The sequence below is a fragment of the Pseudophryne corroboree genome, unplaced genomic scaffold (assembly GCF_028390025.1).
Source record: "Pseudophryne corroboree isolate aPseCor3 unplaced genomic scaffold, aPseCor3.hap2 scaffold_337, whole genome shotgun sequence".
NCBI lineage: Eukaryota > Metazoa > Chordata > Amphibia > Anura > Myobatrachidae > Pseudophryne > Pseudophryne corroboree.
Window position 1 is genome coordinate 300,810 of NW_026970004.1, and position 23,653 is coordinate 324,462.

The 23,653-nt window shown below is 49.4% G+C and overlaps 22 non-coding genes and 2 pseudogenes across 22 annotated transcripts; 2 read left to right on the forward strand and 22 right to left on the reverse strand.

Moving 5' to 3' along the window:
• Window positions 1–405: 405 nt before the first annotated feature.
• Window positions 406–584, reverse strand: LOC135019897 (U1 spliceosomal RNA; annotated as a pseudogene).
• Window positions 585–4,081: 3,497 nt separating this feature from the next.
• On the forward strand, window positions 4,082–4,245 carry LOC135019749 (U1 spliceosomal RNA). The gene has a single exon (XR_010217269.1). It is a non-coding gene; the product is annotated as a U1 spliceosomal RNA (small nuclear RNA).
• Window positions 4,246–4,397: 152 nt separating this feature from the next.
• On the forward strand, window positions 4,398–4,560 carry LOC135019777 (U1 spliceosomal RNA). The gene has a single exon (XR_010217292.1). It is a non-coding gene; the product is annotated as a U1 spliceosomal RNA (small nuclear RNA).
• An 824-nt stretch (window positions 4,561–5,384) lies between these two features.
• On the reverse strand, window positions 5,385–5,547 carry LOC135019818 (U1 spliceosomal RNA). The gene has a single exon (XR_010217329.1). It is a non-coding gene; the product is annotated as a U1 spliceosomal RNA (small nuclear RNA).
• A 152-nt stretch (window positions 5,548–5,699) lies between these two features.
• LOC135019747 (U1 spliceosomal RNA) lies at window positions 5,700–5,863 on the reverse strand. Its single transcript, XR_010217267.1, has one exon. It is a non-coding gene; the product is annotated as a U1 spliceosomal RNA (small nuclear RNA).
• A 674-nt stretch (window positions 5,864–6,537) lies between these two features.
• On the reverse strand, window positions 6,538–6,698 carry LOC135019882 (U1 spliceosomal RNA). The gene has a single exon (XR_010217381.1). It is a non-coding gene; the product is annotated as a U1 spliceosomal RNA (small nuclear RNA).
• Window positions 6,699–6,850: 152 nt separating this feature from the next.
• LOC135019713 (U1 spliceosomal RNA) lies at window positions 6,851–7,014 on the reverse strand. The gene has a single exon (XR_010217234.1). It is a non-coding gene; the product is annotated as a U1 spliceosomal RNA (small nuclear RNA).
• A 674-nt stretch (window positions 7,015–7,688) lies between these two features.
• LOC135019802 (U1 spliceosomal RNA) lies at window positions 7,689–7,851 on the reverse strand. The gene has a single exon (XR_010217315.1). It is a non-coding gene; the product is annotated as a U1 spliceosomal RNA (small nuclear RNA).
• A 152-nt stretch (window positions 7,852–8,003) lies between these two features.
• LOC135019732 (U1 spliceosomal RNA) lies at window positions 8,004–8,167 on the reverse strand. Its single transcript, XR_010217252.1, has one exon. It is a non-coding gene; the product is annotated as a U1 spliceosomal RNA (small nuclear RNA).
• A 674-nt stretch (window positions 8,168–8,841) lies between these two features.
• LOC135019819 (U1 spliceosomal RNA) lies at window positions 8,842–9,004 on the reverse strand. Its single transcript, XR_010217330.1, has one exon. It is a non-coding gene; the product is annotated as a U1 spliceosomal RNA (small nuclear RNA).
• Window positions 9,005–9,156: 152 nt separating this feature from the next.
• LOC135019733 (U1 spliceosomal RNA) lies at window positions 9,157–9,320 on the reverse strand. The gene has a single exon (XR_010217253.1). It is a non-coding gene; the product is annotated as a U1 spliceosomal RNA (small nuclear RNA).
• Window positions 9,321–9,994: 674 nt separating this feature from the next.
• On the reverse strand, window positions 9,995–10,157 carry LOC135019778 (U1 spliceosomal RNA). Its single transcript, XR_010217293.1, has one exon. It is a non-coding gene; the product is annotated as a U1 spliceosomal RNA (small nuclear RNA).
• Window positions 10,158–10,309: 152 nt separating this feature from the next.
• On the reverse strand, window positions 10,310–10,473 carry LOC135019701 (U1 spliceosomal RNA). Its single transcript, XR_010217222.1, has one exon. It is a non-coding gene; the product is annotated as a U1 spliceosomal RNA (small nuclear RNA).
• A 674-nt stretch (window positions 10,474–11,147) lies between these two features.
• On the reverse strand, window positions 11,148–11,310 carry LOC135019784 (U1 spliceosomal RNA). The gene has a single exon (XR_010217299.1). It is a non-coding gene; the product is annotated as a U1 spliceosomal RNA (small nuclear RNA).
• Window positions 11,311–11,462: 152 nt separating this feature from the next.
• On the reverse strand, window positions 11,463–11,627 carry LOC135019793 (U1 spliceosomal RNA). Its single transcript, XR_010217307.1, has one exon. It is a non-coding gene; the product is annotated as a U1 spliceosomal RNA (small nuclear RNA).
• Window positions 11,628–12,298: 671 nt separating this feature from the next.
• LOC135019826 (U1 spliceosomal RNA) lies at window positions 12,299–12,461 on the reverse strand. Its single transcript, XR_010217335.1, has one exon. It is a non-coding gene; the product is annotated as a U1 spliceosomal RNA (small nuclear RNA).
• A 152-nt stretch (window positions 12,462–12,613) lies between these two features.
• LOC135020004 (U1 spliceosomal RNA) lies at window positions 12,614–12,777 on the reverse strand. Its single transcript, XR_010217497.1, has one exon. It is a non-coding gene; the product is annotated as a U1 spliceosomal RNA (small nuclear RNA).
• A 671-nt stretch (window positions 12,778–13,448) lies between these two features.
• On the reverse strand, window positions 13,449–13,611 carry LOC135019791 (U1 spliceosomal RNA). Its single transcript, XR_010217305.1, has one exon. It is a non-coding gene; the product is annotated as a U1 spliceosomal RNA (small nuclear RNA).
• A 152-nt stretch (window positions 13,612–13,763) lies between these two features.
• Window positions 13,764–13,929, reverse strand: LOC135019773 (U1 spliceosomal RNA). The gene has a single exon (XR_010217288.1). It is a non-coding gene; the product is annotated as a U1 spliceosomal RNA (small nuclear RNA).
• Window positions 13,930–14,901: 972 nt separating this feature from the next.
• On the reverse strand, window positions 14,902–15,065 carry LOC135020008 (U1 spliceosomal RNA). Its single transcript, XR_010217501.1, has one exon. It is a non-coding gene; the product is annotated as a U1 spliceosomal RNA (small nuclear RNA).
• A 674-nt stretch (window positions 15,066–15,739) lies between these two features.
• On the reverse strand, window positions 15,740–15,902 carry LOC135019885 (U1 spliceosomal RNA). Its single transcript, XR_010217384.1, has one exon. It is a non-coding gene; the product is annotated as a U1 spliceosomal RNA (small nuclear RNA).
• Window positions 15,903–16,054: 152 nt separating this feature from the next.
• LOC135019703 (U1 spliceosomal RNA) lies at window positions 16,055–16,218 on the reverse strand. The gene has a single exon (XR_010217224.1). It is a non-coding gene; the product is annotated as a U1 spliceosomal RNA (small nuclear RNA).
• Window positions 16,219–16,910: 692 nt separating this feature from the next.
• On the reverse strand, window positions 16,911–17,052 carry LOC135019767 (U1 spliceosomal RNA; annotated as a pseudogene).
• A 152-nt stretch (window positions 17,053–17,204) lies between these two features.
• Window positions 17,205–17,368, reverse strand: LOC135019851 (U1 spliceosomal RNA). The gene has a single exon (XR_010217359.1). It is a non-coding gene; the product is annotated as a U1 spliceosomal RNA (small nuclear RNA).
• Between the last annotated feature and the right edge of the window lie 6,285 nt (window positions 17,369–23,653).

Below are 23,653 nucleotides of genomic sequence, written 5' to 3' on the forward strand. Positions count from 1 at the left end.
GATCTTTAAGTAGACAAGTCAAAATTTCAAACCCCCTGTTATGGTGTAGGGTACCTGGCCTTCTCTGATGTAATCAGAGTTAGATTTGATTCAGTGATTTTATAAAAACAGCTAGGAAGCACAATTTAGCAGTGGGTTGCAGAGAAAAAGAAATATGCTGGCAGAAAAATCCAATTGAGTGATTAAACAGCTCTTCATTTTCTGGCTTTATTTTATGCTAACAAATTTGTGCTCTGAAAAGTGTCCACAAAGCCAAGTATCTGATTAACATCTTTGTAGGGATGGTTTTTCACCTATTATTAAATTAAACTTGCTTCATTGGAAAGGCAGCAAGTGATGTCATCCAAGCAGTGGGTCAAAGTTGGCTTCAAACCTCGTCTGCTTATGAAAAGAGAAAAGGGGTATGCAGGGCATGGCGGCCTTTTGCGGTGCTTGGATGACCCCTAGTTCGCATTAAATAATGCAGTCGAGTTTCCCACATTTGGGGAAATCACAGGGGTCAGCATACCCAGAATGCAATGAATGAACCGCTCCCTGGGAGAACAGTCTTCATGACCATGGTATCTCCTATGCAAAATAAGTATGATTTGGGATAGGGCTGGGGAGGGCCGCTGCTCAGGCACATCTCTGTCAAGTAAAGGAGATTCAACTGAGGCAGCACAAGGGAACTCTCATCTGGGGACAACAACTGCAGGGAGAACACATATTTTCAGATGAACATGGGAGGGCAGAAGGCTGCCTAATACTGAAGCACCCCCAAACAACAAACCAAATGCAACAACTAGTGCAAGCATTCCTGGGGGAAGGCCTGCAGCAGATGGATTTGCATATGGCGATGTCATCCAAGCAGTGGGTCAAAGTTGGCTTCAACCCTCGTCTGCATATGAAAAGAGAAAAGGGGCGTGCAGGGCATGGCGGCCTTTTGCGGCACTTGGATGACCCCTAGTTCACATTTCTTGCAGCAGCTGGGCACTGTAACAGCTCCAGAGCTGCTCTGTAAGGCAAGTAAAAGGGTGTGGGCCCTGCAGCACTACCTGTAGTTCGCATTGTGCGAGACCCCTAGTTCGCATTAAACACCCCCACCCTCCTTCGGTGTGGGGCTCATGTTGGCCATGCCCCAGCCCCTGAAGCATTCACGCTGATTTCTTGCAGCAGCTGGGCACTGTAACAGCTCAAGAGCTGCTCTGTAAGGCAAGTAAAAGGGTGTGGGCCCTGCAGCACTACCTGTAGTTTGCATTGTGCTTTGGAAGGCACAAAGTAAGCAGACGGGAAGAGAAGTCAGGATAGTGCACAAGGGTATAGACGGGAGGGGCTCAAGAAAAAAGAAGTGGAAACAGACAGCAAACTAGGCTTCCAATGCACAATGCAAACTACAGGTAGTGCTGCAGGGCCCACACCCTTTTACTTGCCTTACAGAGCAGCTCTGGAGCTGTTTAATCACTCAATTGGATTTTTCTGCCAGCATAATTTTTCTCTTACGTCCTAGAGGATGCTGGGGACTCCGTAAGGACCATGGGGGATAGACGGGCTCCGCAGGAGACATGGGCACTTTAAGAAAGACTTTAGATCTGGGTGTGCACTGGCTCCTCCCTCTATGCCCCTCCTCCAGACCTCAGTTTACTACTGTGCCCAGAGGAGACTGGGTGCTTTTCAGGGAGCTCTCCTGAGTTTCCTGACAGAAAGTATATTTGTTAGATTTTTTTATTTTCAGGGAGCCTGCTGGCAACAGACTCCCTGCATCGAGGGGCGGAGGGGAGAGACGCACACCTACTTCTGTGAGTTGATAGGCTCTGCTTCTTAGGCTACTGTACAGCATTAGCTCCAGAGGTATCGGTACGCAGGTCTCACCCTCGCCGTCCGTCCCAGCGCCGCGCCGCCGTCCCCCTCGCAGAGCCGGAAGATAGAAGCCGGGTGAGTATGAGAAGAAAAGAAGACTTCAGAGGCGGCGGAAGACTTCATGATCTTCACTGAGGTAACGCACAGCAGTAAAGCTGTGCTCCATTGCTCCCATACACCTCTCACACGGCAGTCAGTGTAAGGGTGAAGGGCGCAGGGGGGACGCCCTGGGCAGCAATATAGACCTCTCTTTGGCAAAATAAATATATATGCAGCTAGGCACTGTATATATATATAAGAGCCCCCGCCTTTTTTTTACTATATTTGAGCGGGACAGAAGCCCGTCGCAGAGGGGGTGGGGCTTCTCCCTCAGCACTCACCAGCGCCATTTTCTCCACAGCACCGCTGAGGGGAAGCTCCATGGACTCTCCCCTGCTTATACCACGGTAGAAAGAGGGTCTTAAAGAAGAGGGGGGCACATAATTAGGCGCATATATATATGGAAATACAGCGCTACTGGGTAAACATAAAATTATTGTGTTTTTTTCCTGGGTCATATAGCGCTGGGGTGTGTGCTGGCATACTCTCTCTCTCTGTCTCTCCAAAGGGCCTTGTTGGGGAACTGTCCTCAGATAAGAGGATTCCCTGAGTGTATGGTGTGTCGGTACACGTGTGTCGACATGTCTGAGGTAGAAGGCTCTCCTAGAGAGGAGCAGGAGCAAATTAATGTGGTGTCTCCATCGACAACGCCGACACCTGACTGGATGGATATGTGGAATGTTTTAAGTGCTAATGTAAACTTATTACACAAGAGATTAGACAAAGCTGAAGCTAGGGAACAGTCAGGGAGTCAACCCATGCCTGTCCCTATGTCGCAGGGACCTTCGGGGTCTCAAAAGCGCCCACTATCCCAAATAGTTGACACAGATACCGACACGGATTCTGACTCCAGTGTCGACTACGATGATGCAAAGTTACAGCCAAAATTGGCTAAATGTATTCGATATATGATTATTGCACTAAAAGATGTTTTGCACATCACAGAGTCCCCTGTCCCTGACACGAGGGTACACATGTATAAGGGAAAGAAACCTGAGATAACCTTTCCCCCCTCACATGAGTTGAACGAATTATGTGAAAAAGCTTGGGAATCTCCAGACAAAAAGCTGCAGATTCCCAAAAGGATTCTTATGGCGTATCCTTTCCCGCCAATGGACAGGATACGGTGGGAATCCTCCCCTAGGGTGGATAAAGCATTGACACGCTTATCCAAAAAGGTAGCGCTGCCATCCCAGGATACGGCTACCATCAGGGACCCTGCTGACCGCAAGCAGGAGGTTACCCTAAAGTCCATTTACACACATTCTGGTACCTTACTCAGACCGGCAATTGCGTCGGCCGGGGTTGTAGCGCGGTGGCAGCGGAATTGCAGACCCGTCCTCAATTCCTGCTAAAAGTGGAATCATCCTTTCATATGAACCAACCTATTGTGATGCCTGTGGCTACGCGTGACTTGGAGGATTCCGAGTCCCTTGATGTGGTCAGGGCTTTGAAAATTTACGTGGCCAGAACGGCTAGAGTCAGAAAAACAGAAGCACTGTTTGTCCTGTATGCAGCCAACAAGATTGGCACCCCTGCTTCAAAGCAGACTATTGCTCTCTGGATCTGTAACACGATTCAGCAGGCGCATTCTATGGCGGCAAATCCATCTGCGAACTACAGGTAGTGCTGCAGGGCCCACACCCTTTTACTTGCCTTACAGAGCAGCTCTGGAGCTGTTACAGTGCCCAGCTGCTGCAAGAATTCAGCTTGAATGCTTCAGGGGCTGGGGCACAGCCAACATGAGCCCCACACCAAAGGAGGGTGGAGGTGTTTAATGCAAACTAGGGGTCAGCCAAGCGCCGCAAAAGGCCACCATGCCCTGCACGCCCCTTTTCTCTTTTCATATGCAGACGAGGGTTGAAGCCAACTTTGACCAACTGCTTGGATGACATCACCATATGCAAATCCATCTGCGGCAGGCCTTCCCCCAGGAATGCTTGCACTAGTTGTTGCATTTGGTTTGTTGTTTGGGGGTGCTTCAGTATTAGGCAGCCTTCTGCCCTCCCATGTTCATCTGAAAATATATGTTCTCCCTGCAGTTGTTGTCCCAAGATGAGAGTTCCCTTGTGCTGCCTCAGTTGAATCTCCTTTACTTGACAGAGATGTGCATGAGCAGCGGCCCTCCCCAGCCCTATTCCAAATCATACTTATTTTGCATAGGAGATACCATGGTCATGAAGATTTTTCTCCCAGGGTGAGGTTCATTCATTGCATTTTGGGTATGCTGACCCCTGTGATTTCCCCAAATGTGGGAAACTCGACTGCATTATTTGTGGTAGTGGGAGGCTGTGTTTGTGATTTCTTCTGGTCAGCTCTGGTAAAAGTCAGATTTCTTTGTTTCAGATTTTCCTTTAGCCTTGTTCTTCTTTCGAGAGTTCCCTTGTGCTGCCTCAGTTGGATCTCCTTCACTTAACAGGGGGGTGCCCGAGCAGCGACCCTCCCCAGCTCTAGCCCAACTCCTACTTACCTGCCAGGTGAGATACTATGATCATGAAGGTGCTTCTCCCAGGGCAAGGCTCACCCATTGCACTCTGGGTGTGCTGCCCCTGCGATTTCCCCAAATGTGGGAAACTTGACTGCATAATTTGTGTTTCCCCTGGTCGGCTCTCGTATAATTCAGATCTCTTTGTCTCAGATCTCTCTCCAGCCTAGTTTGCTGTCTGTTTCCACTTCTCTTTTCTTCAGCCGCTCCCTTCTATACCCTTGTGCACTATCCTGACTTCTCCTCCCGTCTGCTTACTTTGTGCCTTCCAATGCACAATGCAAACTACAGGTAGTGCTGCAGGGCCCACACCCTTTTACTTGCCTTACAGAGCGTCTCTGGAGCTGTTACAGTGCCCAGCTGCTGCAAGAAATCTGCTTGAATGCTTCAGGGGATGGGACATGGCCAACATGAGCCCCACACCAAAGGAGGGTGGAGCAGAAGGCTGCCTAATACTGAAGCACCCCCAAACAACAAACCAAATGCAACAACTAGTGCAAGCATTCCTGGGGGAAGGCCTGCCGCAGATGGATTTGTGGTGATGTCATCCAAGCAGTTGGTCAAAGGTGGCTTCAACCCTCGTCTGCATATGAAAACAGAAAAGGGGCGTGCAGGGCATGGTGGCCTTTTGCGGCGCTTGACTGACCCCTAGTTTGCATTAAACACCTCCACCCTCCTTCGGTGTGGGGCTCATGTTGGCTATGCCCCAGCCCCTGAAGCATTCAAGCTGATTTCTTGCAGCAGCTGGCCACTGTAACAGCTCCAGAGCTGCTCTGTAAGGCAAGTAAAAGGGTGTGGGCCCTGCAGCACTACCTGTAGTTTGCATTGTGCATTGGAAGGCACAAAGTAAGCAGACGGGAGGAGAAGTCAGGATAGTGCACAAGGGTATAGAAGGGAGCGGCTGAAGAAAAGAGAAGTGGAAACAGACAGCAAACTAGGCTGGAGAGAGACCTGAGACAAAGAGATCTGAATTATACGAGAGCCGACCAGGGGAAACACAAATTATGCAGTCAAGTTTCCCACATTTGGGGAAATCGCAGGAGCAGCACACCCAGAGTACAATGGGTGAGCCTTGCCCTGGGAGAAGCACCTTCATGATCATAGTATCTCACCTGGCAGGTAAGTAGGAGTTGGGCTAGAGCTGGGGAGGGTCGCTGCTCGGGTACCCCCCTGTAAAGTGAAGGAGATCCAACTGAGGCAGCACAAGGGAACTCTCGAAAGAAGAACAAGGCTAAAGGAAAATCTGAGACAAAGAAATCTGACTTTTACCAGAGCTGACCAGAAGAAATCACAAACACAGCCTCCCACTACCACAAATAATGCAGTCAAGTTTCCCACATTTGGGGAAATCACAGGGGTCAGCATACCCAAAATGCAATGAATAAACCTCACCCTGGGAGAAAAATCTTCATGACCATGGTATCTCCTATGCAAAATAAGTATGATTTGGAATAGGGCTGGGGAGGGCCGCTGCTCATGCACATCTCTGTCAAGTAAAGGAGATTTAACTGAGGCAACACAAGGGAACTCTCATCTGGGGACAACAACTGCAGGGAGAACATATATTTTCAGATGAACATGGGAGGGCAGAAGGCTGCCTAATACTGAAGCACCCCCAAACAACAAACCAAATGCAACAACTAGTGCAAGCATTCCTGGGGGAAGGCCTGCCGCAGATGGATTTGCATATGGTGATGTCATCCAAGCAGTGGGTCAAAGTTGGCTTCAACCCTCGTCTGCATATGAAAAGAGAAAAGGGGCGTGCAGGGCATGGTGGCCTTTTGCGGCGCTTGGCTGACCCCTAGTTTGCATTAAACACCTCCACCCTCCTTTGGTGTGGGGCTCATGTTGGCTATGCCCCAGCCCCTGAAGCATTCAAGCTGATTTCTTGCAGCAGCTGGGCACTGTAACAGCTCCAGAGCTGCTCTGTAAGGCAAGTAAAAGGGTGTGGGCCCTGCAGCACTACCTGTAGTTCGCATTGTGCGTTGGAAGGCACAAAGTAAGCAGACAGGAGGAGAAGTCAGGATAGTGCGCAAGGGCATAGAAGGGAGCGGCTCAAGAAAAGAGAAGTGGAAACAGACAGCAAACTAGGCTGGAGAGAGACCTGAGACAAAGAGATCTGAATTATACGAGAGCCGACCAGGGGAAACACAAATTATGCAGTCAAGTTTCCCACATTTGGGGAAATCGCAGGAGCAGCACACCCAGAGCAATGGGTGAGCCTTGCCCTGGGAGAAGCACCTTCATGATCATAGTATCTCACCTGGCAGGTAAGTAGGAGTTGGGCTAGAGCTGGGGAGGGTCGCTGCTCGGGTACCCCCCTGTAAAGTGAAGGAGATCCAACTGAGGCAGCACAAGGGAACTCTCGAAAGAAGAACAAGGCTAGAGGAAAATCTGAGACAAAGAAATCTGACTTTTACCAGAGCTGACCAGAGGAAAGCACAAACACAGTCCCCCACTACCACAAATAATGCAGTCAAGTTTCCCACATTTGGGGAAATCACAGGGGTCAGCATACCCAAAATGCAATGAATGAACCTCACCCTGGGAGAAAAATCTTCATGACCATGGTATCTCCTATGCAAAATAAGTATGATTTGGAATAGGGCTGGGGAGGGCCGCTGCTCATGCACATCTCTGTCAAGTAAAGGAGATTCAACTGAGGCAGCAAAAGGGAACTCTCATCTTGGGACAACAACTGCAGGGAGAACACATATTTTCAGATGAACATGGGAGGGCAGAAGGCTGCCTAATACTGAAGCACCCCCAAACAACAAACCAAATGCAACAACTAGTGCAAGCATTCCTGAGGGAAGGCCTGCCGCAGATGGATTTGCATATGGTGATGTCATCCAAGCAGTGGGTCAAAGTTGGCTTCAACCCTCCTCTGCATATGAAAACAGAAAAGGGGCGTGCAGGGCATGGTGGCCTTTTGCGGCGCTTGTCTGACCCCTAGTTTGCATTAAACACCTCCACCCTCCTTCGGTGTGGGGCTCATGTTGGCTATGCCCCAGCCCCTGAAGCATTCAAGCTGATTTCTTGCAGCAGCTGGGCACTGTAACAGCTCCAGAGCTGCTCTGTAAGGCAAGTAAAAGGGTGTGGGCCCTGCAGCACTACCTGTAGTTTGCATTGTGCATTGGAAGGCACAAAGTAAGCAGACGGGAGGAGAAGTCAGGATAGTGCACAAGGGTATAGAAGGGAGCGGCTGAAGAAAAGAGAAGTGGAAACAGACAGCAAACTAGGCTGGAGAGAGACCTGAGACAAAGAGATCTGAATTATACGAGAGCCGACCAGGGGAAACACAAATTATGCAGTCAAGTTTCCCACATTTGGGGAAATTGCAGGAGCAGCACACCCAGAGTACAATGGGTGAGCCTTGCCCTGGGAGAAGCACCTTCATGATCATAGTATCTCACCTGGCAGGTAAGTAGGAGTTGGGCTAGAGCTGGGGAGGGTCGCTGCTCGGGTACCCCCCTGTAAAGTGAAGGAGATCCAACTGAGGCAGCACAAGGGAACTCTCGAAAGAAGAACAAGGCTAAAGGAAAATCTGAGACAAAGAAATCTGACTTTTACCAGAGCTGACCAGAGGAAAGCACAAACACAGTCTCCCACTACCACAAATAATGCAGTCAAGTTTCCCACATTTGGGGAAATCACAGGGGTCAGCATACCCAAAATGCAATGAATGAACCTCACCCTGGGAGAAAAATCTTCATGACCATGGTATCTCCTATGCAAAATAAGTATGATTTGGAATAGGGCTGGGGAGGGCCGCTGCTCATGCACATCTCTGTCAAGTAAAGGAGATTCAACTGAGGCAGCACAAGGGAACTCTCATCTTGGGACAACAACTGCAGGGAGAACACATATTTTCAGATGAACATGGGAGGGCAGAAGGCTGCCTAATACTGAAGCACCCCCAAACAACAAACCAAATGCAACAACTAGTGCAAGCATTCCTGGGGGAAGTTCTGCAGAAGACGGATTTGCATACGGTGATGTCATCCAAGCAGTGGGTCAAAGTTGGCTTCAACCCTCATCTGCATATGAAAAGAGAAAAGGGGCGTGCAGGGCATGGCGGCCTTTTGCGGTGCTTGGATGACCCCTAGTTCGCATTAAACACCTCCACCCTCCTTTGGTGTGGGGCTCATGTTGGCCATGCCCCATCCCCTGAAGCATTCAAGCTGATTTCTTGCAGCAGCTGGGCACTGTAACAGCTCCAGAGCTGCTCTGTAAGGCAAGTAAAAGGGTGTGGGCCCTGCAGCACTACCTGTAGTTTGCATTGTGCATTGGAAGGCACAAAGTAAGCAGACGGGAGGAGAAGTCAGGATAGTGCACAAGGGTATAGAAGGGAGCGGCTGAAGAAAAGAGAAGTGGAAACAGACAGCAAACTAGGCTGGAGAGAGACCTGTGACAAAGAGATCTGAATTATACGAGAGCCGACCAGGGGAAACACAAATTATGCAGTCAAGTTTCCCACATTTGGGGAAATCGCAGGAGCAGCACACCCAGAGTACAATGGGTGAGCCTTGCCCTGGGAGAAGCACCTTCATGATCATAGTATCTCACCTGGCAGGTAAGTAGGAGTTGGGCTAGAGCTGGGGAGGGTCGCTGCTCGGGTACCCCCCTGTAAAGTGAAGGAGATCCAACTGAGGCAGCACAAGGGAACTCTCGAAAGAAGAACAAGGCTAAAGGAAAATCTGAGACAAAGAAATCTGACTTTTACCAGAGCTGACCAGAGGAAAGCACAAACACAGTCTCCCACTACCACAAATAATGCAGTCAAGTTTCCCACATTTGGGGAAATCACAGGGGTCAGCATACCCAAAATGCAATGAATGAACCTCACCCTGGGAGAAAAATCTTCATGACCATGGTATCTCCTATGCAAAATAAGTATGATTTGGAATAGGGCTGGGGAGGGCCGCTGCTCATGCACATCTCTGTCAAGTAAAGGAGATTCAACTGAGGCAGCACAAGGGAACTTTCATCTGGGGACAACAACTGCAGGGAGAACACATATTTTCAGATGAACATGGGAGGGCAGAAGGCTGCCTAATACTGAAGCACCCCCAAACAACAAACCAAATGCAACAACTAGTCCAAGCATTCCTGGGGGAAGTTCTGCAGAAGACGGATTTGCATACGGTGATGTCATCCAAGCAGTGGGTCAAAGTTGGCTTCAACCCTCATCTGCATATGAAAAGAGAAAAGGGGCGTGCAGGGCATGGCGGCCTTTTGCGGTGCTTGGATGACCCCTAGTTCGCATTAAACACCTCCACCCTCCTTTGGTGTGGGGCTCATGTTGGCCATGCCCCAGCCCCTGAAGCATTCAAGCTGATTTCTTGCAGCAGCTGGGCACTGTAACAGCTCCAGAGCTGCTCTGTAAGGCAAGTAAAAGGGTGTGGGCCCTGCAGCACTACCTGTAGTTTGCATTGTGCATTGGAAGGCACAAAGTAAGCAGATGGGAGGAGAAGTCAGGATAGTGCACAAGGGTATAGAAGGGAGCGGCTGAAGAAAAGAGAAGTGGAAACAGACAGCAAACTAGGCTGGAGAGAGACCTGAGACAAAGAGATCTGAATTATACGAGAGCCGACCAGGGGAAACACAAATTATGCAGTCAAGTTTCCCACATTTGGGGAAATCGCAGGGGCAGCACACCCAGAGTGCAATGGGTGAGCCTTGCCCTGGGAGAAGCACCTTCATGATCATAGTATCTCACCTGGCAGGTAAGTAGGAGTTGGGCTAGAGCTGGGGAAAGTCGCTGTTCGGGCACCCCCCTGTCAAGTGAAAGAGATCCAACTGAGGCAGCACAAGGGAACTCTCGAAAGAAGAACAAGGCTAGAGGAAGATCTGAGACAAAGAAATCTGACTTTTTCCAGAGCTGACCAGAGGAAAGCACAAACACAGTCCCCCACTACCACAAATAATGCAGTCGAGTTTCCCACATTTGGGGAAATCACAGGGGTCAGCATACCCAAAATGCAATGAATGAACCTCACCCTGGGAGAACAATCTTCATGACCATGGTATCTCCTATGCAAAATAAGTATGATTTGGGATAGGGCTGGGGAGGGCCGCTGCTCATGCACATCTCTGTCAAGTAAAGGAGATTCAACTGAGGCAGCACAAGGAAACTCTCATCTGGGGACAACAACTGCAGGGAGAACACATATTTTCAGATGAACATGGGAGGGCAGAAGGCTGCCTAATACTGAAGCACCCCCAAACAACAAACCAAATGCAACAACTATTACAAGCATTCCTGGGGGAAGTTCTGCAGAAGACGGAATTGCATACGGTGATGTCATCCAAGCAGTGGGCCAAAGTTGGCTGGAACCCTCATCTGCATATGAAAAGAGAAAAGGGGTATGCAGGGCATGGCGGCCTTTTGCGGCGCTTGGATGACCCTTAGTTCGCATTAAACACCCCCACCCTCCTTCGGTGTGGGGCTCATGTTGGCCATGCCCCATCCCCTGAAGCATTCAAGCTGATTTCTTGCAGCAGCTTGGCACTGTAACAGCTCCAGAGCTGTTCTGTTAGGCAAGTAAAAGGGTGTGGGCCCTGCAGCACTACCTGTAGTTTGCATTGCGCATTGGAAGGCACAAAGTAAGCAGACAGGAGGAGAAGTCAGGATAGTGCACAAGGGTATAAAAGGGAGCGGCTCAAGAAAAGAGAAGTTGAAACAGACAGCAAACTAGGCTGGAGAGAGACCTGAGACAAAGAGATCTGAATTATACGAGACCTGACCAGGGGAAACACAAATTATGCAGTCAAGTTTCCCACATTTGGGGAAATCGCAGGGGCAGCACACCCAGAGTGCAATGGGTGAGCCTTGCCCTGGGAGAAGCACCTTCATGATCATAGTATCTCACCTGGCAGGTAAGTAGGAGTTGGGCTAGAGCTGGGGAGGGTCGCTGCTCGGGCACCCCCCTGTCAAGTGAAGGAGATCCAACTGAGGCAGCACAAGGAAACTCTCGAAAGAAGAACAAGGCTAGAGGAAGATCTGAGACAAAGAAATTTGACTTTTACCAGAGCTGACCAGAGGAAAACACAAACACAGTCCCCCACTACCAACAAATAAAGCAGTCGCGTTTCCCACATTTGGGGAAATCACAGGGGTCAGCATACCCAGAATGCAATGAATGAACCTCACCCTGGGAGAGTAATCTTCATGACCATGGTATCTCCTATGCAAAATAAGTATGATTTGGGATAGGGCTGGGGAGGGCCGCTGCTCATGCACATCTCTGTCAAATAAAGGAGATTCAACTGAGGCAGCACAAGGGAACTCTCATCTGGGGACAACAACTGCAGGGAGAACACATATTTTCAGATGAACATGGGAGGGCAGAAGGCTGCCTAATACTGAAGCACCCCCAAACAACAAACCAAATGCAACAACTAGTGCAAGCATTCCTGGGGTAAGTTCTGCAGAAGACGGATTTGCATACGGTGATGTCATCCAAGCAGTGGGTCAAAGTTGGCTTCAACCCTCATCTGCATATGAAAAGAGAAAAGGGGCGTGCAGGGCATGGCGGCCTTTTGCGGTGCTTGGATGACCCCTAGTTCGCATTAAACACCCCCACCCTCCTTTGGTGTGGGGCTCATGTTGGCCATGCCCCATCCCCTGAAGCATTCAAGCTGATTTATTGCAGCAGCTGGGCACTGTAACAGCTCCAGAGCTGCTCTGAACGGCAAGTAAAAGGGTGTGGGCCCTGCAGCACTACCTGTAGTTTGCATTGTGCATTGGAAGGCACAAAGTAAGCAGACGGGAGAAGTCAGGATAGTGCGCAAGGGCATAGAAGGGAGCGGCTCAAGAAAAGAGAAGTTGAAACAGACAGCAAACTAGGCTGGAGAGAGACCTGAGACAAAGAGATCTGAATTATACGAGAGCCGACCAGGGGAAACACAAATTATGCAGTCAAGTTTCCCACATTTGGGGAAATCGCAGGAGCAGCACACCCAGAGTGCAATGGGTGAGCCTTGCCCTGGGAGAAGCACCTTCCTGATTATAGTATCTCACCTGGCAGGTAAGTAGGAGTTGGGCTAGAGCTTGGGAGGGTCGCTGCTCGGGCACCCCCCTGTCAAGTGAAGGAGATCCAACTGAGGCAGCACAAGGAAACTCTCGAAAGAAGAACAAGGCTAGAGGAAGATCTGAGACAAAGAAATCTGACTTTTACCAGAGCTGACCAGAGGAAAGCACAAACACAGTCCCCCACTACCACAAATAATGCAGTCGAGTTTCCCAAATTTGGGGAAATCACAGGGGTCAGCATACCCAGAATGCAATGAATGAACCTCACCCTGGGAGAACAATCTTCATGACCATGGTATCTCCTATGCAAAATAAGTATGATTTGGGATAGGGCTGGGGAGGGCCGCTGCTCAGGCACATCTCTGTCAAGTAAAGGAGATTCAACTGAGGCAGCACAAGGGAACTCTCATCTGGGGACAACAACTGCAGGGAGAACACATATTTTCAGATGAACATGGGAGGACAGAAGGCTGCCTTATACTGAAGCACCCCCAAACAACAAACCAAATGCAACAACTAGTAAAAGCATTCCTGGGTGAAGGTCTGCAGAAGACGGATTTGCATACGGTGATGTCATCCAAGCAGTGGGCCAAAGTTGGCTGGAACCCTCATCTGCATATGAAAAGAGAAAAGGGTTATGCAGGGCATGGCGGCCTTTTGCGGCGCTTGGATGACCCCTAGTTCGCATTAAACACCTCCACCCTCCTTCGGTGTGGGGCTCATGTTGGCTATGCCCCAGCCCCTGAAGCATTCAAGCTGATTTCTTGCAGCAGCTGGGCACTGTAACAGCTCCAGAGCTGCTCTGTAAGGCAACTAAAAGGGTGTGGGCCCTGCAGCACTACCTGTAGTTCGCATTGTGCGTAGGAAGGCACAAAGTAAGCAGACGGGAGAAGTCAGGATAGTGCGCAAGGGCATAGAAGGGAGCGGCTCAAGAAAAGAGAAGTGGAAACAGACAGCAAACTAGGCTGGAGAGAGACCTGAGACAAAGAGATCTGAATTATACGAGAGCCGACCAGGGGAAACACAAATTATGCAGTCAAGTTTCCCACATTTGGGGAAATCGCAGGGGAAGCACACCCAGAGTGCAATGGGTGAGCCTTGCCCTGGGAGAAGCACCTTCATGATCATAGTATCTCACCTGGCAGGTAAGTAGGAGTTGGGCAAGAGCTGGGGAGGGTCGCTGCTCGGGCACCCCCCTGTCAAGTGAAGGAGATCCAACTGAGGCAGCACAAAGGAACTCTCGAAAGAAGAACAAGGCTAGAGGAAGATCTGAGACAAAGAAATCTGACTTTTACCAGAGCTGACCAGAAGAAAGCACAAACACAGTCCCCCCACTACCAACAAATAAAGCAGTCGCGTTTCCCACATTTGGGGAAATCACAGGGGTCAGCATACCCAGAATGCAATGAATGAACCTCACCCTGGGAGAGTAATCTTCATGACCATGGTATCTCCTATGCAAAATAAGTATGATTTGGGATAGGGCTGGGGAGGGCCGCTGCTCATGCACATCTCTGTCAAGTAAAGGAGATTCAACTGAGGCAGCACAAGGGAACTCTCATCTGGGGACAACAACTGCAGGGAGAACACATATTTTCAGATGAACATGGGAGGGCAGAAGGCTGCCTAATACTGAAGCACCCCCAAACAACAAACCAAATGCAACAACTAGTGCAAGCATTCCTGGGGGAAGGCCTGCAGCAGATGGATTTGCATACGGTGATGTCATCCAAGCAGTGGGTCAAAGTTGGCTTCAACCCTCGTCTGCATATGAAAAGAGAAAAGGGGCGTGCAGGGCATGGCGGCCTTTTGCGACGCTTGGATGACCCCTAGTTCGCATTAAACACCTCCACCCTCCTTCGGTGTGGGGCTCATGTTGGCTATGCCCCAGCCCCTGAAGCATTCAAGCTGATTTCTTGCAGCAGCTGGGCACTGTAACAGCTCCAGAGCTGCTCTGTACGGCAAGTAAAAGGGTGTGGGCCCTGCAGCACTACCTGTAGTTTGCATTGTGCATTGGAAGGCACAAAGAAAGCAGACAGGAGGAGAAGTCAGGATAGTGCACAAGGGTATAAAAGGGAGGGGCTCATGAAAAAAGAAGTGGAAACAGACAGCAAATTAGGCTGGAGAGAGACCTGAGACAAAGAGATCTGAATTATACGAGAGCCGACCAGGGGAAACACAAATTATGCAGTCAAGCTTCCCACATTTGGGGAAATCAGAGTGCAATGGGTGAGCCTTGCCCTGGGAGAAGCACCTTCATGATCATAGTATCTCACCTGGCAGGTAAGTAGGAGTTGGGCTAGAGCTGGGGAGGGTCGCTGCTCGGGTACCCCCCTGTCAAGTGAAAGAGATCCAACTGAGGCAGCACAAGGGAACTCTCGAAAGAAGAACAAGGCTAGAGGAAGATCTGAGACAAATAAATCTGACTTTTACCAGAGCTGACCAGAGGAAAGCACAAACACAGTCCCCCACTACCACAAATAATGCAGTCGAGTTTCCCACATTTGGGGAAATCACAGGGGTCAGCATACCCAGAATACAATGAATGAACCTCACCCTGGGAGAACAATCTTCATGACCATGGTATCTCCTATGCAAAATAAGTATGATTTGGGATAGGGCTGGGGAGGGCCGCTGCTCAGGCACATCTCTGTCAAGTAAAGGAGATTCAACTGAGGCAGCACAAGGGAACTCTCATCTGGGGACAACAACTGCAGGGAGAACACATATTTTCAGATGAACATGGGAGGGCAGAAGGCTGCTTAATACTGAAGCACCCCCAAACAACAAACCAAATGCAACAACTAGTGCAAGCATTCCTGGGGGAAGGCCTGCAGCAGATGGATTTGCATACGGTGATGTCATCCAAGCAGTGGGTCAAAGTTGGCTTCAACCCTCGTCTGCATATGAAAAGAGAAAAGGGGCGTGCAGGGCATGGCGGCCTTTTGCGGCGCTTGGATGACCCCTAGTTCACATTAAACACCTCCACCCTCCTTCGGTGTGGGGCTCATGTTGGCTATGCCCCAGCCCCTGAAGCATTCGAGCTGATTTCTTGCAGCAGCTGGGCACTGTAACAGCTCCAGAGCTGCTCTGTACGGCAAGTAAAAGGGTGTGGGCCCTGCAGCACTACCTGTAGTTTGCATTGTGCATTGGAAGGCACAAAGTAAGCAGACAGGAGGAGAAGTCAGGATAGTGCACAAGGGTATAAAAGGGAGGGGCTCATGAAAAAAGAAGTGGAAACAGACAGCAAACTAGGCTGGAGAGAGACCTGAGACAAAGAGATCTGAATTATACGAGAGCTGACCAGGGGAAACACAAATTATGCAGTCAAGCTTCCCACATTTGGGGAAATCGCAGGGGCACCACACCCAGAGTGCAATGGGTGAGCCTTGCCCTGGGAGAAGCACCTTCATGATCAAAGTATCTCACCTGGCAGGTAAGTAGGAGTTGGGCTAGAGCTGAGGAGGGTCGCTGCTCTGGCACCCCCCTGTCAAGTGAAAGAGATCCAACTGAGGCAGCACAAGGGAACTCTCGAAAGAAGAACAAGGCTAGAGGAAGATCTGAGACAAATAAATCTGACTTTTACCAGAGCTGTCCAGAGGAAAGCACAAACACAGTCCCCCACTACCACAAATAATGCAGTCGAGTTTCCCACATTTGGGGAAATCACAGGGGTCAGCATACCCAGAATGCAATGAATGAACCTCACCCTGGGAGAACAATCTTCATGACCATGGTATCGCCTATGCAAAATAAGTATGATTTTGGATAGGGCTGGGGAGGGCCGCTGCTCAGGCACATCTCTGTCAAGTAAAGGAGATTCAACTGAGGCAGCACAAGGGAACTCTCATCTGGGGACAACAACTGCAGGGAGAACACATATTTTCAGATGAACATGGGAGGGCAGAAGGCTGCCTAATACTGAAGCACCCCCAAACAACAAACCAAATGCAACAACTAGTGCAAGCATTCCTGGGGGAAGTTCTGCAGAAGACGGATTTGCATACGGTGATGTCATCCAAGCAGTGGGTCAAAGTTGGCTTCAACCCTCATCTGCATATGAAAAGAGAAAAGGGGCGTGCAGGGCATGGCGGCCTTTTGCGGCGCTTGGATGACCCCTAGTTCGCATTAAACACCTCCACCCTCCTTCGGTGTGGGGCTCATGTTGGCTATGCCCCAGCCCCTGAAGCATTCAAGCTGATTTCTTGCAGCAGCTGGGCACTGTAACAGCTCCAGAGCTGCTCTGAACGGCAAGTAAAAGGGTGTGGGCCCTGCAGCACTACCTGTTGTTTGCATTGTGCATTGGAAGGCACAAAGTAAGCAGACGGGAGAAGTCAGGATAGTGCGCAAGGGCATAGAAGGGAGCGGCTCAAGAAAAGAGAAGTTGAAACAGACAGCAAACTAGGCTGGAGAGAGACCTGAGACAAAGAGATCTGAATTATATGAGAGCCGACCAGGGGAAACACAAATTATGCAGTCAAGTTTCCCACATTTGGGGAAATCGCAGGAGCAGCACACCCAGAGTGCAATGGGTGAGCCTTGCCCTGGGAGAAGCACCTACATGATCATAGTATCTCACCTGCCAGGTAAGTAGAAGTTGGGCTAGAGCTGGGGAGGGTCGCTGCTCGGGTACCCCCCTGTCAAGTGAAGGAGATCCAACTGAGGCAGCACAAGGGAACTCTCGAAAGAAGAACAAGGCTAGAGGAAGATCTGAGACAAATAAATCTGACTTTTACCAGAGCTGACCAGAGGAAAGCACAAACACAGTCCCCCACTACCACAAATAATGCAGTCGAGTTTCCCACATTTGGGGAAATCACAGGGGTCAGCATACCCAGAATGCAATGAATGAACCTCACCCTGGGAGAACAATCTTCATGACCATGGTATCTCCTATGCAAAATAAGTATGATTTGGGATAGGGCTGGGGAGGGCCGCTGCTCAGGCACATCTCTGTCAAGTAAAGGAGATTCAACTGAGGCAGCACAAGGGAACTCTCATCTGGGGACAACAACTGCAGGGAGAACACAAATTTTCAGATGAACATGGGAGGGCAGAAGGCTGCCTAATAATGAAGCACCCCCAAACAACAAACCAAATGCAACAACTAGTGCAAGCATTCCTGGGGGAAGGCCTGCAGCAGATGGATTTGCATACGGTGATGTCATCCAAGCAGTGGGTCAAACAACAAACCAAATGCAACAACTAGTGCAAGCATTCCTGGGGGAAGGCCTGCAGCAGATGGATTTGCATACGGTGATGTCATCCAAGCAGTGGGTCAAAGTTGGCTTCAACCCTCGTCTGCATATGAAAAGAGAAAAGGGGCGTGCAGGGCATGGCGGCCTTTTGCGGCGCTTGGATGACCCCTAGTTCGCATTAAACACCTCCACCCTCCTTCGGTGTGGGGCTCATGTTGGCTATGCCCCAGCCCCTGAAGCATTCAAGCTGATTTCTTGCAGCAGCTGGGCACTGTAACAGCTCCAGAGCTACTCTGTACGGCAAGTAAAAGGGTGTGGGCCCTGCAGCACTACCTGTAGTTTGCATTGTGCATTGGAAGGCACAAAGTAAGCAGGCAAGGTCCAGAGAACAGTTAGAGGTCGGAGTAGCACTATCTCAAGTAGTACTACGACAGCACGGATGGATTCTAAATATTCCAAAATCGCAGCTGATTCCGACGACACGTCTGCTGTTCCTAGGGATGATTCTGGACACAGTACAGAAAAAGGTGTTTCTCCCGGAGGAGAAAGCCAAGGAGTTATCCGACATAGTCAGGAACCTCCTAAGACCAGGCCAAGTGTCAGTACAATGCACAATGGTCCTGGGAAAGATGGTGGCTTCTTACGAAGCGATTCCATTCGGCAGATTCCATGCAAGAACTTTTCAGTGGGATCTGCTGGACAAATGGTCCGGATCGCATCTTCAAATGCATCAGCGGATAACCCTGTCTCCAAGGACAAGGATGTCTCTCCTGTGGTGGTTACAGAGTGCTCATCTCCTAGAGGGCCGCAGATTCGGCATTCAGGATTGGGTCCTGGTGACCACGGATGCCAGCCTGAGAGGCTGGGGAGCAGTCACACAGGGAAGAAATTTCCTGGGCTTGTGGTCAAGCATGGAAACGTCACTTCACATAAATATCCTGGAACTAAGGGCCATTTACAATGCCCTAAGTCAGGCAAGACCTCTGCTTCAGGGTCAGCCGGTGTTGATCCAGTCGGACAACATCACGGCAGTCGCCCACGTAAACAGACAGGGCGGCACAAGAAGCAGGAGGGCAATGATGGAAGTGGCAAGGATTCTTCGCTGGGCGGAGAATCATGTGATAGCACTGTCAGCAGTGTTCATTCCGGGAGTGGACAACTGGGAAGCAGACTTCCTCAGCAGACACGATCTTCACCCGGGGGAGTGGGGACTTCACCCAGAAGTCTTCCACATGATTGTGAACCGTTGGGAAAAACCAAAGGGTGGACATGATGGCGTCCCGCCTCAACAAAAAGCTGGACAGATATTGCGCCAGGTCAAGGGACCCTCAGGCAATAGCTGTGGACTCTCTGGTAACACCGTGGGTGTACCAGTCAGTGTATGTGTTCCCTCCTCTTCCTCTCATACCAAAAGTACTGAGAATCATAAGAAGGAGAGGAGTAAAGACTATACTCGTGGCTCCGGATTGGCCAAGAAGGACTTGGTACCCGGAAATTCAAGAGATGCTCACGGAAGACCCGTGGCCTCTACCTCTAAGAAAGGACCTGCTCCAGCAGGGACCATGTCTGTTCCAAGACTTACCGCGGCTGCGTTTGACGGCATGGCGGTTGAACGCCGGATCCTGAAGGAAAAAGGCATTCCGGATGAAGTCATCCCTACCCTGATCAAAGCCAGGAAGGATGTAACCATACAACATTATCACCGTATTTGGCGTAAATATGTTGCGTGGTGCGAGGCCAGGAAGGCCCCTACAGAGGAATTTCAACTGGGTCGTTTCCTGCATTTCCTGCAAACAGGACTGTCTATGGGCCTCAAATTAGGGTCCATTAAGGTTCAAATTTCGGCCCTGTCAATATTCTTCCAAAAAGAACTGGCTTCTGTTCCTGAAGTTCAGACGTTTGTCAAGGGAGTACTGCATATACAGCCTCCTTTTGTGCCTCCAGTGGCACCTTGGGATCTCAATGTAGTTTTGGGATTCCTAAAATCACATTGGTTTGAACCACTCACCACTGTGGACTTAAAATATCTCACATGGAAAGTGGTAATGCTGTTAGCCCTGGCTTCAGCCAGGCGTGTCTCAGAATTGACCAAAACAAAAAACTGCAACAAACGAGCGCCTAATCATCAAAATAAAAAGTGAAAACCAATACGTGTTTCATAGAATTAAATAATCACAATTTTATGTTCCTGATAGTCTGCGCTTGCCGGAATACTATGTGTAGTATTGTGGTGATAGCATAGAAAAAGAACAAACGGCTGCGCTGAATATCAGGAACGAAACATGATGTACAGAGAGCCAACGTAAAAAATAACAATGTTTATTAATAAAACATATAAAAAGATTAATTGTCAAATAACCGGTGAAAAATATATACAAATATATATAAGAACAGTCACTAGACGTGAACTAGTGGTATATTGTAATGACTCAGCTTATTGGGGTGAAAAGTTCAGTGATTCACTTGTTAGATAGTTGATAAATACCAGGTGTGTTGGTAGGATCCTAATGAATAAAAAAGTCCCTCAGTTGAAATTGATATTCAATACCTTTCCAAAATGGGCTGGTAAGAGCCGAGCGTCCTCGGCTTCAATGTCCTGCAATGCCCATATACGCTGTGCAGCGGAAAGGAATGGACCGTCTCTCTCACAACCCGGTCGTGGCGGCGTGTGCGCTGAAGCCGCTGATGTCGGATGCTGTAGAAGGAGGGTGCAGCGGGGACCAAGGAACACCTGGAAGATTTCACCTGAGCTGAGTGTGGATAGGGGCGGGTCCTGACGCGTTTCGTCACGTTCACGTGACTTTCTCAAAGGTAGAATGTTCTTATATATATTTATATATATTTTTCACCGGTTATTTGACAATTAATCTTTTTATATGTTTTATTAATAAACATTGTTATTTTTTACGTTGGCTCTCTGTACATCGTGTCTCAGAATTGGCGGCTTTATCCTATAAAAGCCCTTACCTAATTTTTCATATGTGGTGCCTGCGGCTACTAGGGACTTGGAGGATTCCAAGTTGCTGGACGTAGTCAGGGCCCTGAAAATATATGTTTCCAGGACGGCTGGAGTCAGAAAATCTGATTCGCTGTTTATCCTGTATGCACCCAGCAAGCTGGGTGCTCCTGCTTCTAAGCAGACGATTGCTCGTTGGATTTGTAGTACAATTCAGCTTGCACATTCTGTGGCAGGCCTGCCACAGCCAAAATCTGTAAAAGCCCATTCCACACGGAAAGTGGGCTCATCTTGGGCGGCTGCCCGAGGGGTCTCGGCTTTACAACTTTGCCGAGCAGCTACTTGGTCAGGGGAAAACATGTTTGCTAAATTCTACAAATTTGATACCCTGGCTGAGGAGGACCTGGAGTTCTCTCATTCGGTGCTGCAGAGTCATCCGCACTCTCCCACCCGGTTGGGAGCTTTGGTATAATCCCCATGGTCCTTTCGGAGTCCCCAGCATCCACTAGGACGTTAGAGAAAATAAGAATTTACTTACCGATAATTCTATTTCTCATAGTCCATAGTGGATGCTGGGCGCCCATCCCAAGTGCGGATTGTCTGCATTACTTGTACATAGTTATTGTTACAAAAATCGGGTTATTGTTGTTGTGAGCCATCTTTTCAGAGGCTCCTTCTGTTATCATGCTGTTAACTGGGTTCAGATCACAAGTTGTACGGTGTGATTGGTGTGGCTGGTATGAGTCTTACCCGGGATTCAAAATCCTTCCTTATTGTGTACGCTCGTCCGGGCACAGTATCCTAACTGAGGCTTGGAGGAGGGTCATAGGGGGAGGAGCCAGTGCACACCAGCTAGTCCTAAAGCTTTTACTTTGTGCCCAGTCTCCTGCGGAGCCGCTATTCCCCATGGTCCTTTCGGAGTCCCCAGCATCCACTACGGACTATGAGAAATAGAATTATCGGTAAGTAAATTCTTATTTTCTGGACTGTGTCCAGGATCATCCTTAGGAATAGAAGACGTGTCGTCGGAATCAGCTGCGATTTTGGAATATTAAGAATCCAACCGTGCTGCCGCAACACTACTTGAGATAGTGCTACCCCGACTACCAACTGTTCCCTGGATCTTGCCCTTATCCGGAGATCGTCCAAGTAAGGGATAATTAAAACTCCCTTCCTTCGAAGGAGTATCATCATTTCGGCCATTACTTTGGTAAAGACCCGGGGTGCCGTGGACAAACCAAACGGCAGCGTCTGAAACTGATAGTGACAGTTCTGTACCACAAACCTGAGGTACCCTTGGTGAGAAGGGTAATTTGGGACATGGAGATAAGCATCCTTGATGTCCAGAGACACCATATAATCCCCTTCTTCCCGGTTTGCCATCACCGCTCTGAGTGACTCCATCTTGAATTTGAACCTTTGTATGTAAGTGTTCAAGGATTTCAGATTTAAATTAGGTCTCACCGAGCCGTCCGGCTTCGGTACCACAAACAGCGTGGAATAATACCCCTTTCCCTGTTGTAGGAGGGGTACCTTGATTATCACCTGCTGGGAATACAGCTTGTGAATGGCTTCCCATACCGCCTCCCTGTCGGAGGGAGACGTCGGTAAAGCAGACTTTAGGAAAACGGCGAAGGGGAGACGTCTCGAATTCCAATTTGTACCCCTGAGATACCACCTGAAGGATCCAGGGGTCCACCTGTGAGTGAGCCCACTGCACGCTGAAATTTATGAGACGGGCCCCCACCGTTTCTGTTCCTGGGAACTGGCTGTTTGCTGCAGCCTTTTTCCTCTCCCTCTGCCACGGGGCAGAAATGAGGAGCCTTTTGCCCGCTTGCCCTTATGGGGCCCAAAGGACTGCGCCTGATAATACGGCGTCTTCTTATGTTGAGAGGCTACCTGGGGTAAAAATGTGGATTTCCCAGCCGTTGCCGTGGCCACCAGGTCTGTTAGACCTACCCCAAATAACTCCTCCCTTTTATAAGGCGATACTTCCATATGCCTTTTGGAATCAGCATCACCTGACCACTGTCTTGTCCATAACCCTCTTCTGGCAGAAATGGACAGCGCACTTACTCTTGATGCCAGTCGGCAAATATCCCTCTGTGCATCACGCATATATAGAAAGCATCTTTTAAATGCTCTATAGTCAGTAATATACTGTCCCTATCTAGGGTATCAATATTGTCAGTCAGGGAATCCGACCAAGCCACCCCAGCACTGCACATCCAGGCTGAGGCGATTGCTGGTCGCAGTATCACACCCGTGTGAGTGTATATACATTTTAGGATATTTTACTGCTTTCTGTCAGCAGGTTCCTTAAGGGCGGCCGTATCCGGGGACGGTAGTGCCACCTGTTTAGACAAGCGTGTGAGCGCTTTATTCACCCTAGGGGGTGTTTCCCAATGTGCCCTATCCTCTGGCGGGAAGGGGTATGATGCTAATAACTTTTTAGGAATTAACAGTTTTTATCGGGGGAAACCCACGCATCATCACACACTTCATTTAATTCCTCAGATGCAGGAAAAACTACAGGCAGTTTTTTCTCACCCAACATAATACCCTTTTTAGTGGTACTGGTATTATCAGAAATGTGTAAAAACATTTTCCATAGCCTCAATCATGTAACGTGTGGCCCTACTGGAAGTCACATTCGTCTCTTAATCGTCGACACTGGAATCAGTATCCGTGTCGGCGTCTGTATCTGCCATCTGCGGTAACGGGCGTTTTAGAGCCCCTGATGGCTTTTGAGACACCTGGACAGGCACAGGCTGAGTAGCCGGCTGTCTCATGTCATCAATCTTTTGTAAAGAGCTGACACTGTCACGTAATTCCTTCCATAAGCTCAGCCACTCAGGTGTTGACTCCCTAGGGGGTGACAACTCCATTACAGGCAATTGCTCCGCCTCCACACCATTTTCCTCCTCATACATGTCGACACAATCGTACCGACACACAGCACACACACAGGGAATGCTCTGATAGAGGACAGGACCCCACTAGCCCTTTGGGGAGACAGAGGGAGAGTATGCCAGCACACA